Genomic DNA, 13,036 nt, shown 5'->3' on the forward strand with positions numbered 1-13,036 from the left:
CACAGTGAATACAATGGCCATACTGCCAATGGCTCCCTCACTTTTCACACCTCATCCCACTTATGCCTGGATAAAACATTGAACACAATGTGACATTATATTTCTGTACCCATTTCAGGAATTAATGAACCTCAGATCTTTAGATGTCCATGCTAAATTTCCTGTTATTTCATATAAAACTACCTGCTCATTTAAACTGGTGGCAGGCTGAGGTTCGACCATTGCCATCAAACTATGGATAACCCTGAAAAGGTGCCAGCTACCTGTCTTTGATGTAAGAGGCGCAGTAATCTATTTACTCCAGAACGGTAAAGCTTTATTGTATCTTGGCCTGATTTTTCACCTCTAAATTCCCTCATTATGTATAGCTTAAATGTCTATACAGAGCCTAGAAATGATATCACATACTAGGTACAACAAGCATCAAGAGTATGTAAATCAGACTGCAAAAGTCATCCTAAACTGGCAGAAGGAAATAAGATAAAAGAGAAGACAGGTCACCAGAGTGGAGACTGAAAGCCCTTTTCTACAGACTGCCTGGAGCAATGAGTTTGACCCTTCAAGGGTCACCACAAGGCTCTTCACACTTGGAATTCATTTCAAACTCCTGGTAACTTGGCTAAAAGCAAACTATGAGGGATTTTGGTAAATATGATTTAGGTTTGCAAGTTTACAAACTGATATTTTATGTCCTTTTTTTATTTTCTCATTCGAAGTCTATTAACATTTCAATAAGAGATGCTTTTATTACACTGTGTTTGCAGAGCATTCTGAGATCCCTAATAAGAAAGGCCAGCTCTAGCTGTTTTTTCATTCCCTGTCTCTTTCTCTCTCTTTAATAATCTGTATAGTACAATGTGAATTAGAGACAAGGAGAGGACACACACAGACATATTTGTGTTCTTCATTAAGCTGGCAGTGGGGGATCACCTGAAACTTTCTTTACAGCAAGAATAACTTCAGAAAACACACAGTCAACATGATCCAGAGCTCCAGCTGCAAGAGGCATGTGGGAAATATGACATAAATATTTAATATTTAGCCCAGAACATGATAAATGAAGAAAAGATGTATAAAACACAATACATTTTCTTTAGGTCAGTTGTGAGGAGCTTCCTTAATAAGCCAAAGAGAATCTTGAAATATAAAAAGCAACAGTCACTTGTTGCCCCAAGGAGCTTCCATAATAAAGGCCCTTATAGTGACATAATACCACCTTCTTGTGTCATAATGTCCATGGCTCAGGGACACAATCTATCAGTGTGTATCAGGTACATTTATAAATTTGCCATTTTCTGACCGACTAGCTTAATGCTCATATTTGCCCATTTTTCTCATCTTGCAAGTGACCCCCAATCAGGACATATACAAATGTGCTGAGTGTTCCTTTTTTCAGTACTGTCATATTCTTGTTGAAACACACAATGGAGCATGAGAGGGTGGTTGCACAGCCAAAGAACCATGTAACAAGTGGCCTTCTATAAAACATTGTATAAAGTTTGTATTATTATGCATTATTTTACTTGTCTCTCCACTTTTCTAACTCTGACCTACCAGGCCCATGGGTATTTAGAGAGCTGCCTTCATCTCAAAATTACAACACCACTCCACCAACACTTCTTCAACGTTATTAAAGGGTTAACTGCTCGTTTTGGTCTAGAGATGAAAGAAAAAAGTTTATACTGACCTGATCCTCTGAGCCGACTTGCTCTTAGACTGGCCCTTCCAGCTTCGCTCCCCTTCCACTGCAGCAGTCTAACTTCCCTTATCATCACGTCCTATATACAGTGTATAGGACATGAGGATGCCGAGGGACATGCCATCGTTGCAACAGCGGAGGGGAGAGGCAGGAGGGAGCGGTGTGACAGCTGGCTGGTTCCAGAGGATCGGGTGAGTATAACTTTTTATTTTAGTCCCTAGATGAAAACGAGCAATTAACCTTTGCAGAGCGGGGGTAGCCCCACTGAAGGATTAATAATAATTGTCCCCAGAGTTCTTCTTTAAACTAGCCATACACATTTAGCTTTCTGTCATTCAACCCGGCAGGCTTAACGAGAGAAATCGAATCATTCCCCTATGAACACTAAACAGCATGGATGGAGGAATCTCCCCTGTGGACTATTCTATTCAAATAACTTTTCAGTAAAAATTTTGGGCAAAATGTTGGGAAAATGCATAGAATAGGAAAGGTAAAATTAGGGTGGTTTTTAGTGTGCAACAGGCTTCTTTGAAATGATTCATGTGGTTTGCAGAAGCTCTTTTCAACCATCCTGGACCTGTATCTAGACCAAATAAAGGGCCCCTTATTACTTGTTTTTTTGAACAAAAAGACAAAAAACCTAAAAATATTATAACTATTCAGGCTTACTTATCAAATATTTACATAATATAAGTAAAATAGTTTTATTTGCCTTCTTCTTAACCTTTATTTTTTACTTTGTCTGAGGACAAGTCTAAAGTTGATAGGCTCCTAAAGTTTAGATATTTGCTGCCCAGCTATCAACTGCCTGACATCATGCTGATGGTACATGCTGTCACTCAACTGTTGAATGTGCATAACAGTACCAATTAATACAAAATACAAATAGTTGCCTACCTTCTTTTATGGGGTTCTGTTATTTGACTCTCAGGGGGGCTGTCTCAGCTCTAGGTCCTTACACAAAATCAGTAAAGCTAAAACGAACGGGCAAATACAGTACGCAGCTGATAAGTAACAAACTATCATTATAGTCATTTAAAAATAAATATTCAATTTCTTACATTCTTTAGTTGCTTTACCTGGTATACAGACAGGGCTGCACTTTCATTTCCTGCTCCTCTAGGACCTCCTCCCCTGCTCCTCGATCATGTGTTAGCCCTTAGTACCCCAATTGACTTGCTAGCCGCAATATTGGCCACAAAAAAAATGAAATATCATGGCAGACAAGGCATTCTGAGTTCTGATCTGACTGGCTGCAATCACCTTTCATTCGACCATTTGCTATCCAGCTCCTTTGACAAAAGTTGAGTGAATAATTAAATTTTGTCGGGTCAAGTGGTATTGGCAGGGATACATATAGCCTGGATTTCGGCTAGGTCAGGGGGTAATTTGATCAGTGTATGGCCAGCTTTATACACAGAAATGTTTTACTGACAATCATCAACATAGTGTGTGGGTGGCTGCGCATTGCCCCTGGCAGCCCTGTTGCCCTAGGCCAAAGCCCATGTTGGCGATAGAGAAATCCAGCCCTGAATACAAGTTCTTCATATCTATTACAAGTGATATGTCAGTTTATGGCATGTTTTGCATTCCTGGAGTAATGCAGATGGTAACATGATTATTAGGGAACTAACTTTGATTTTCATGTCTGTTTTATTATTAAACCATTTTCATTTGATGGAAAAACACTATAATTATAATTCTTGTTGTTTAATTTCCTTCTGTTATTTTACATCGCTCCTCATTATGGCCCGAGATATACAATATATCTGAAGCTTCATAAATAAATCCTCGTAATGTAATAATATATTAATTTCTGACAACACATCATACTTGATCTCCATTTAATGTCTGTGCCGAACCACAGACACGCTAGAGTTATCAGATGCCTCTGGGCATCAATTATAATGAATAATAACATAGTGCAGCCAGTGTGTATTAGATTATTTTCCGCAGGGAGAGAAGAGAACAGAAGCAAATGCAGTGTTTTTAGGCCAGGTAATCACAAGACAACCTAGTATTAATGCCTATTATTAAGCATTAGTTCTCTCCATCATTGTAAGAAGCGAATATTTGTGATGGCAGAGGAGGATAAAGGGGAAGACGATTTCAATGTTTCTAATAGAGTAGCTGGAGCCGGATTACAACATTTAAAAAAAAAATAATCCCCCTACACTATTCTATTGTCTGTTTATATCATTTCAATATTTTTTAGTTAAATTATTTCACACAAGATATTGTGGTTTTCTTTTGCAGTAAGGCCCTATCCACACCAGGGCGGTTGCGGATCAGCGTGGTTTCCGTGGGAATTTTAAAAGGGCGGTTTGGGGCGTTTTTAATTCCTGCAGCGCAATTTAAAACGCCTAAAACTACGCTGATCAGCACGGTTCCATTGAAATCTATATGGAAACAGCGCTAATTTGCGCTAAAAAAAAAGGGTCAGGGAGCATTTCGGGCAGCAGGCGATTCGGTTCGCGCAGGGCCATGCAGTTGCATGAACAGTCCCCATAGCAATGTATGGGATCGTTTATGTCAGCGGTTCAGCGCTGCCAAATCCGTGCGGCCAAACCGTCCTGGTGTAAACGGGGCCTTAAAGATGAATTTGCTGCTTGTTATGTAAGCAGACTCTAAGGATCTTTTCTTCCATCAGCACTGGAAATGAGCCCCCATTCACACTTGTGTAGTGAGACATTGCAGTTGCATATTCCTGCTAAAATTCAACTAGTGTGTGGCCCCGTTGGCAACGCTCTATTCAACAAAAGTCGATTTTTGAATTCAAAGATCAACTTTTGTCGAAGCAGCTGTTCCGAAAATTGTTGGCTGAACAGTGACTGCAGTCAGAATACAGAAGCTGAACATGGGGAATTCCCCCATCCATGCTGTTAGTGTGTATGGGGGAATTGACTGTTTTTTCAAGAAAAAAAACTATAAGGGGTCCATTTATAGGTGGCACAGAAATTCCCATACATGTCAGCGACATCTAGGGGCACTAGTGCCATTAGAACAGCATCCACCTACTGGGCGAAACGTATAAATATATATATGAATCCTTAAGTGTATGGCCAACCTTTAGCTGGGTATACACGGTTATACCTGCGTGTTGCACAAAGAAAATATAACAGATTCCTCCGTCAACACTTACGAGCGTGGATAGAGGAATCTCCTGCTGTATCCACTGTATTCTGACAGTGGCTGTTGGCTGCTGTGAGAATACCCAAATGAAGCGAGCTCCATGTGGCCAAGAATATTCCAATATGCTCTTTTGACCAGCTGATTGAGGAATGCCAAGCGGAAGGGCGCCAACAGAGGCAAACACTGTGCGAAATTGGCAACACGTAAAGCCTTTTTTACTCAAAGCAGTCTCCTGCTGCCTCACATTGGTTGAACTGCTGGAAAGTTATAATAATTTCAGTGTCTGATCACTGGGGTAGGAGAGACTGAGGAAATTCTTCTCCCTGCCTGCAGCAGATTGATCACATCTCTCTCCAAGCTGCTCCTCTCAGGTCTAGGAACAGTCATTGATTGGAACTCATGATTTGCTTTTAATATAAAATGTACCCTGATTGTAATGACACTGCTGCTGTACATTGTGCCATGCAGACATTTATTCATGCAGACTTGTGAAGTTACCGTTGGCCGACTTTAATCCCTAGCATGAAGTGACAGCATTTTTCCATATTCTTATTTGTTACCATTTGTTAAAACACAAAGCGATCCAATTAATTGCATTCAGTTAACACTTGTACTTAAATGCCCCTAGTCTACTGTCATGGTACCGTGAATTGCCAGCTGCTTAAATGTCCTCAATTTGTAAGCCTTAGTAAGCTGGTCTTTTTGTCCTGGCACTCTGTAGCTCAGCCCGCCCTGCCTGCACAAACTATAACTCAGTCTGGTATGTCTGCATTTTTTTCTCCTCATTCCTTGTAACACACAGGCTGCTGGTTAATGTTGGCTTGGTGTCTGAGACAGCTTTGCACAGCTTCCTTTCTGCATGTCACCAAGCAATTTTCGTTTGCATTCTGCTGGGATGGCTGAGTCCTTTACAAACTAATTGAAATGCCATACTGTTGTTGACCAAAAGAAGGGGAGCGGGGGTGAAATACTAATGCTGGCTGGTGGGAAAAAGTGAAATTTAAAGTGCATTTCCACTTTTGCAGGAGCCAAAGCATTGCACCCATGATCTACTGATTGCAGTAGCAATGCTTTACTTGCTCCAATGTAAAATAAAATAAAATCAAAATAAATGCACATTTGTTCTTTAATGTAGATGTGTGCATTTATTATTTGGAGTTTAGAGGTAATTAGACATATAATGACACTAACCCATATAATTGTTTGCTAGGGGATCTGTGTGCGGATTAAAGGAATGTATTTTTTCTATAAAAATATACAAAAATAAATATTTACAAACTACAGGATCCCTCTAACAAATTAGCATACCCATTTTGTGGCTTAGTGCCTTGCAGTCAGGGCCATCCCTATAATGAGGGAGCCTGAGATGGTTGCCTTAGGTGGCATCTCTTCACAAAGTTTGCAGTGTGCCTGCCACCCCCTTTCCAGCCAGAGAGTCTTAGGTTGCTAAAAGCTCTTGGCAACCAGTGATGCTCTGGCTGGCGTCCCGTCCAGCTCCATGCAGCCAGTGACACCACTGGTTGCCAGGAGCTGAGCATGACGCTCTGGCCGTTGTCACATCCAGAACTTGGCAACCAGTGATGTCAGTGAGTTGGGCAGGACGCCAGGTGCACCACTGGCACTCCCTCCCCTTAAACCACCAGGACCCCTCTTCATCCCCCCCCCCCGTAAAAAGCACCACCAGATAGCACCTGTTTTAGGGTGACTTATTTTCCTTGCAGGGTCCTCTGGAGCCACCCTTGTGTGTGCTAGTAAGCTGTGTGTGTCTCCACGAACACCCAAACACACCAGGGCAAGCCACTCCTATGCTCTCGGCTCCTTCCTCCGTTCTGCATTTTTCTTTCTCCAAGCTAGTAGATGGACATCTGCTGGAGACTGAGCTCTCCATTGTGATCTTGTACTGAACAGGAAGTTCAGGGAAGCTGAGCTGGGAGAGCAGGGCCAGCTGTTCGGAAACATGATGGCTGTAAGTATTTAGGCAAAAATGTAAATAAATACTTTGCTGGGCAATGTATAATTGTTTGATCTGAATTCATTGCTGAAAAAAAGTATGAGAGTTTAATTCTATTTGAATTCTAGTGACTAGAATAAATTAAAGATTTTTGTTAAAAGATATTATTTACTATGTTCTCCTGTGACCCAAAACTCAGGGCTGCGGCTGGGAAAGATTCAAACAATATTGTCGCAAAACCACCCTGCCTCCTGATTGACAGCTGGCTCTGCCTCCCTAGAGGCAGAGCCAGCTGTGCCCGCCCGCTGACAGTCACCGCTCTCTGCAGGGAGAAGATCAGGAACTGAGCTGTATGTGATCGCTAAGTTCTCAATCTATGGGGCCGGCATGTGACAGTTTCAGGGTCACACGTCGGCTCTAATTATTGGGTTGAGCGTATTCCACTCTCATCATAATTCTCCTTTAACCCCTGCAGTGGGGCTACCAACACACTGCAAGGTTTAACTGCTCATTTGGGTCTAGGGAGGAAAATAAAAAAGTATACTCATCTGATTTTCCGAGCCGGCTTGCTATAAGACGGGTCCTTCCACCCTCTCTCTCCCTCAGCTGCAGCGGTCTAGGGTCCTGTGAGTCATCACATTCTATACACCGTGTATAGAATGTGAGGACGCCGAGGGACATACCATTGCTGGAGTGTAGGCGCAGACAGGCTGAAGAGAGCGCTGTGAGAGCTGGCTGGCTCCGAGGATCGGGTGCGTATAACTTTGTTATTTTCCTCCCTAGATTGAAATGAGCAATTAACCCTTGCAGTGTGAGGGTACCCCCACTGCAAGAGTTAATAAAAATGTTGCCCGATTTTCTTGTTTAATAGCTAAGGGACTGAGTTTACATGCATAACCCTCTACACGCCGCACATACATAAATGATAATAATTACGTGCAAAAATGCACACTTTTTCTTTACAATTAATTTTTCTTTTGCTGGGAGATCCAGTGTAGATAGGAGTATTTATTTATTGCAGGTATTTATATAGCGCTGACACTTTGCAAAGCACTTTAAATAGTTGCACATTCACATCAGTCCCTACCCTCAAGGAGCTTACAATCTAGGGTCCCTATCTCACATGCATACATAGAGGGCCAACTTAGAGAGGAGCCAATTAAAGGAGAACTATGAGATGAGGTGATTTCCACTCACCTCATAGTTCTAGCCGACCTGTGACAATGAGACTGTCATAGGTCGGCTCAGTAGATCGGGAGGTGAGCGAACACATACCAGGTTCGCTCACCTCTCGATCCTGTCACGGCTCTCTGCCGTGACAGGGGGAGGGGCTGGATTCCCCTCCCCCTGCTCCGATCCCCCAGCGCTGGCTGGCGGAACGGACGGGGGAGGGGGCGGGTACAGCTGGCTCTTCCTCTAGATAGGCAGAGCCAGCTGTCACTCACGCAGCTGGGCGGATCCTGTCATCTACATCGGGATCCGCTCCGGCTGCGGCGTCTCAGTATACAGCGAGCTGTAGCTCGCGGTATACTGAGCTTAGTGTAACGGGAGGACGCTAGTTTGTGTCCTCCCGTTACCCTAAGGAGAACTATGGGGAAAAACACTGACCCCATAGTTCTCCTTTAACCTACCAGCATGTCTATGGAGTGTGGGAGGAAACCAGAGTACCTGGAGAAAACCCACGCAAGCACGGGGAAAACATGCAAATTCCTTGCAGATAGTGACCTGGCTGGGATTTGAAGCAGGGACCCCCAGGGCTGCAAGGCAGAAGGCACTATGCCACTGTGCTGCCCTGCAATAAACCTGTGTGTATTAGCCCTAAGTAGTTTTATTTTTATTTCTTGAAAGGCTGTGCTTATCCTGCAATCTGAATAATCCAATCATAGCGTCTATGGCCAGCTTTACTGTGTACTATGATACTGTATATACTGTCAGTGTTACTATAGTATTACCACATTCTGTTTCTTAGAAAGGTGTATACAGAGTTCACTTTCAGAGAATATGATAATTAATCACTGACAGTTCTACGTGCAGCGTGCACCACTATGTTGAAGAAGAAAAGTCAGCTGGAAGCAGCGGTAGCTTTTGTGCGGCTGTCATTTAATCCAGATCACTTGCTGGAGGGAAAGTTTCTGAATTCCTTCTCTGTTTTATTTTATATGGAGGTTCATCTGGGGCTGATTTAAGTTGTTGTTCTTTAAATTACTTTATAATATGCTTTTTTTTTTTTCTTTTATATGTTTTGCCCCTCTTTTATAGATAAGTGGCCTTGTTCTTGTAGACTGTAAACTTTCATGAGCAGAGTCCTTCTAATCCTTTTGTATGGTATTGTATTGCAATTGTGCAAACTGCTGGCGCTATACAAATCCTGTATAATATAATATTACTACTAATAATAATCATGATAGATAAACATTATCTTTTCAAGGGCAATGACGATGACCAAAGCTACCAGGTTTTCAGCATGGATGAATTCTAGTCAGCTGCTGTAACTTACTGCACTCTAAACACTCTCGTTACAAGGTCGCTCCATTAATGCTGAACTCTGGGATGAGCAACTATTGACTAAATAAATGATGTGTATTCTTATTGGATCTTTGTGTGCTTTGTGTATTTCTTCTTGATCTGTGCTGTAATCCAGGGTGAAACTTTGTTGGAGCTTCCTGTAATAAAGATTGGTCACTGCTGCTCTCTCTCCTTGTGCCGGGTGACTGGTCTCATCTCCACCCCTTCCTGTAGTTTTCTGCAGGCAGCCTGTAGTGGGTGGGGCCTGCCGGGCTCCTCCTACAGCTCTGCTCTCTGGATAGGCTATGTGCACCGTAGTGATGTTGTTACTGCTACTTTTAGAAGGTAATGACTGGGTATGTAAATGCATGTGGTGCACACAAAGTGGATTGTTAACCTTTGTGGTTATTGAGGAATATATTTATATGAACGTGTTTGTGCCTGGAGTTTGGCTTTTAAGGATTACATTTTTACTCTGACCTTGGTCTTCTTTTTCAGATATACATGGAAGAAATATCAGAGTGATATAAATAATGTTGGAGCCCATTCAGGTCTAGTGTGTTGCAGTAAATGCCAGCGGTAACTGAAAATCAGACATCTACTATTGTTTTTTAATGCAGCAAATAACACTGAATGGAGGAATTACATCTGTGCTTTGCAGTTTGCTAAAATGCACGTGCATTGTGCTGATCTGTCTGGGTCTGCTAAGGTGTCACACGTCACCATGCATTGCGGAAACATGCATCTTACCACATATAGGCATAATGCACTAGACTGAATGGGATGTATAAGTGTGTGTTAGGCTGGGTTCACACATTCACAATCACATGAAATGTGAAAGATGCATCAAGATTATTTTAAGATAAGCAATGACTCAAAATGTGTGCTCATGAAAATACACTATACTACGCCTGACAATCACACCTATCTGAGCCTGTTGGGCATCCTATTCCAAACCACAGACATTAATATGGAGCTTCCAACCCTGTACACCCCCTTTCCCCTTTCAATCTTATGGGAAGGCTTTGCACAAGATTTTGGAGTATGTCTGGGTATTTGGACCTTTTTAGCCAAAACATCGGGTGCTGATGTTGGATGAGAGAACCTGGCTTACATTCGGCGTGACAATTCATCCCAAAGGTGTTTAGTAGAGTTGAGGTCGGGGCTCTGTGCAGGCCACTCAAGTTCCTCCAAACCAAACCCATTAAACCATGTTATATGGCTTTTCAAAATGATATTGCAATAATAAAAAGGTCTGTGTTGAAGGTTTAGTGTAATCTAACACTTTGGGTAGTTAAATAATGCACCAGACCAAAAAAGAGGGACAATGGAGGAAGTACGAGGAACCACACTCACGAGGAGTGTGGTTCCAAAAGAGGGACAGTAAGGAGCTATGCCTATAGTGTTAGTCTGCCTGCAACGTTTATCCAGAATAGAGTTCAGTTTGAGAGGTCATCTTTAGATACAATCAGGACTACAGGAATAGGTAATCACTTTCTCTAATCTTCTGGTTGTTATACACATTTGTACCATGAAAATAAACATCTGTATGCTGGTAATGTTTATGGAATAAAACACCTTCTCAAACAATAATATAGGCGTAAAATCAATTAGGAGTATTGATTTACGTCCTCTTACAGCACTGTTTGCTGGGAAGTAGGACCAAGGCTCAAAGGTCAGGCAAATAGATTAATCCTCTAAACTCCTCCATCTTTGTTTTATGGCTCTCCTTATCACAAAAGGTCTAAACACTTGGCACTAGGATCAGCTGCAAATAGGAGCTGCACACAGGCAAATTATATTCTTCTCCCAGGCCAGGGACTAATATTAACCCACTTTGTGCCAAAGGCACCTGTAGGTTGTGGGAAAAGACCTGAATCAATATTTGCTTGTAGAAATAACAGGGCTGTGTGCACTGAATGTTGCACAGGTAGAGCAGAATATCAGTTTGATTTTACACAGTGGAATGCTTTGTAATGTGTAATAATTAACACGCATGTTGCAGCCTGGACGTCTGGCATGGTCACAAGAAGGACTGCATCGCATATAACTGGTATTTAAAGGGCTATTAGACCTAGAATAAAAGTGGTATAGGAAAAAGCTGGAGCTAACATCCCAAAAATATATTTCAGTTATTCAATGCTGTATTTGCATGTGCATTGAAACTGAGAACTCCAGGCAAAAGTGTTCTAAACACCTAATCCTTGCAGCCAGAAAAGACTGGCTAACAACAGGATACAGTCTTAGGAAAATGCTGGATTGTGTCAGGGGAAAAAATATATACAATGTGAAATTAAATGAATGCATTATTACTAACTTACTACATTTCACAGTTTCTTTCTGCAGGAGAAGGTTGAAGATGTAAAATGCATATATTCTGTTTTTTATACCTGCCTGCCTGGCCCACCAGCTGCATTAAAGCAGATCTTATATCTTTATAATAACAACAAACACACCTTTAGAAATGTTTAGTAATGACAATCTACAAATACATACGTCATTTTGCCAGGAGGGATCCCAACCTGAAAAAATTTAAGGGAGGTGCCCTCTGCCCAACAACCCCCTCCCCATCCGCACCCCCCTGAAATGATGGGCAGATAGCACGGAAAGCAATAGCTTCTTTGCTATCTGCTGGTTTGTTTTTTTTAGAAACAAAACAAAACAAAACAAACAGCATAGTAATGAATAGCTAGATTGCTATTGGCTATTTCAATTTGCAATATCCAATAGCAAGCTAGCTATTGCACCCGCCCTCTGCTGCTGTCAATCACTAGAAGAGGACCTAATGGAGAACTTCAGGTCCCCTCTGCTGATTGACAGCAGCAGTGGGCGGGTGCAATAGCTAGTCTGCTATTGGCTATTGCAAAGTGAAATAGCTAATAGCAATCTAGCTATGCATTCCTATGCTGTTTTTTTTTCTGACTGACTGCGGCTGGCGGCCCGGATGTCAGAAGAAAAAAAAACAGATCGCAGGGAACGGTTTACTCTGCTAGATAAAACAGAGTAAACCTTTCCGGGAGAAAATGTTTCTCTCCCGGCGGCCGGGAGAATTGGGATGTCTGTTTTGCCCTTTCAAAGCAGGAAGTGAATGCTCTGCATGTGTAAGTATTTCAAAATCACAGGATTTTACACCTGACATGTCTATGTTATTATTAATCATCATACATAGAGGGATGCATTGGTAGAATTAGATTTTTGAGTGTTAGGCTGGGTTCACACCTAGGCGTATCGAATATGCGCGTTTGTCACGCGTTTCGTGATGCACGTTTTAAGGCCTGGTTCACACCTGGGCATTTTGTAGCGCGTTCGAACGCTCTGCAAAACGCTCAAACACCGAAATCCCATTATTTCCTATGGGTATGGTTCACACCTGAGCGTATTACAGGCCGTATGAGCGCTACAAAACACCCTACGCCCAAAGAAGTGCAGGAGCTTCTTTGGGGCGTTTTTGTCGCACGTTTCCATTGAGATACAGCCAAGTAGCCCTCGGAAACGCTCGTTGTCACGCCTTTTTTACCGTGAATCGCGGTAAAAACGCACATCACGAAACGCGCGACAAACGCGCATATTCGATACGCCTAGGTGTGAACCCAGCCTAAAGGTTCCGCTTTAAGATTGCATGATAGTTATAGTGGTTTTGAAGCTGACCATACACTGACCACTTTTTCTTGTTCAGCCCCGCGGAACATAAACATAAAGTGCAGCTGATTGGCTCCAATAAACTTTCGGCTGAGAATTTTTGGACTGTC

This window comes from Nanorana parkeri, unplaced genomic scaffold, assembly GCF_000935625.1.
Source record: "Nanorana parkeri isolate BGI_ZX_2015 unplaced genomic scaffold, ASM93562v1 scaffold121, whole genome shotgun sequence".
NCBI lineage: Eukaryota > Metazoa > Chordata > Amphibia > Anura > Dicroglossidae > Nanorana > Nanorana parkeri.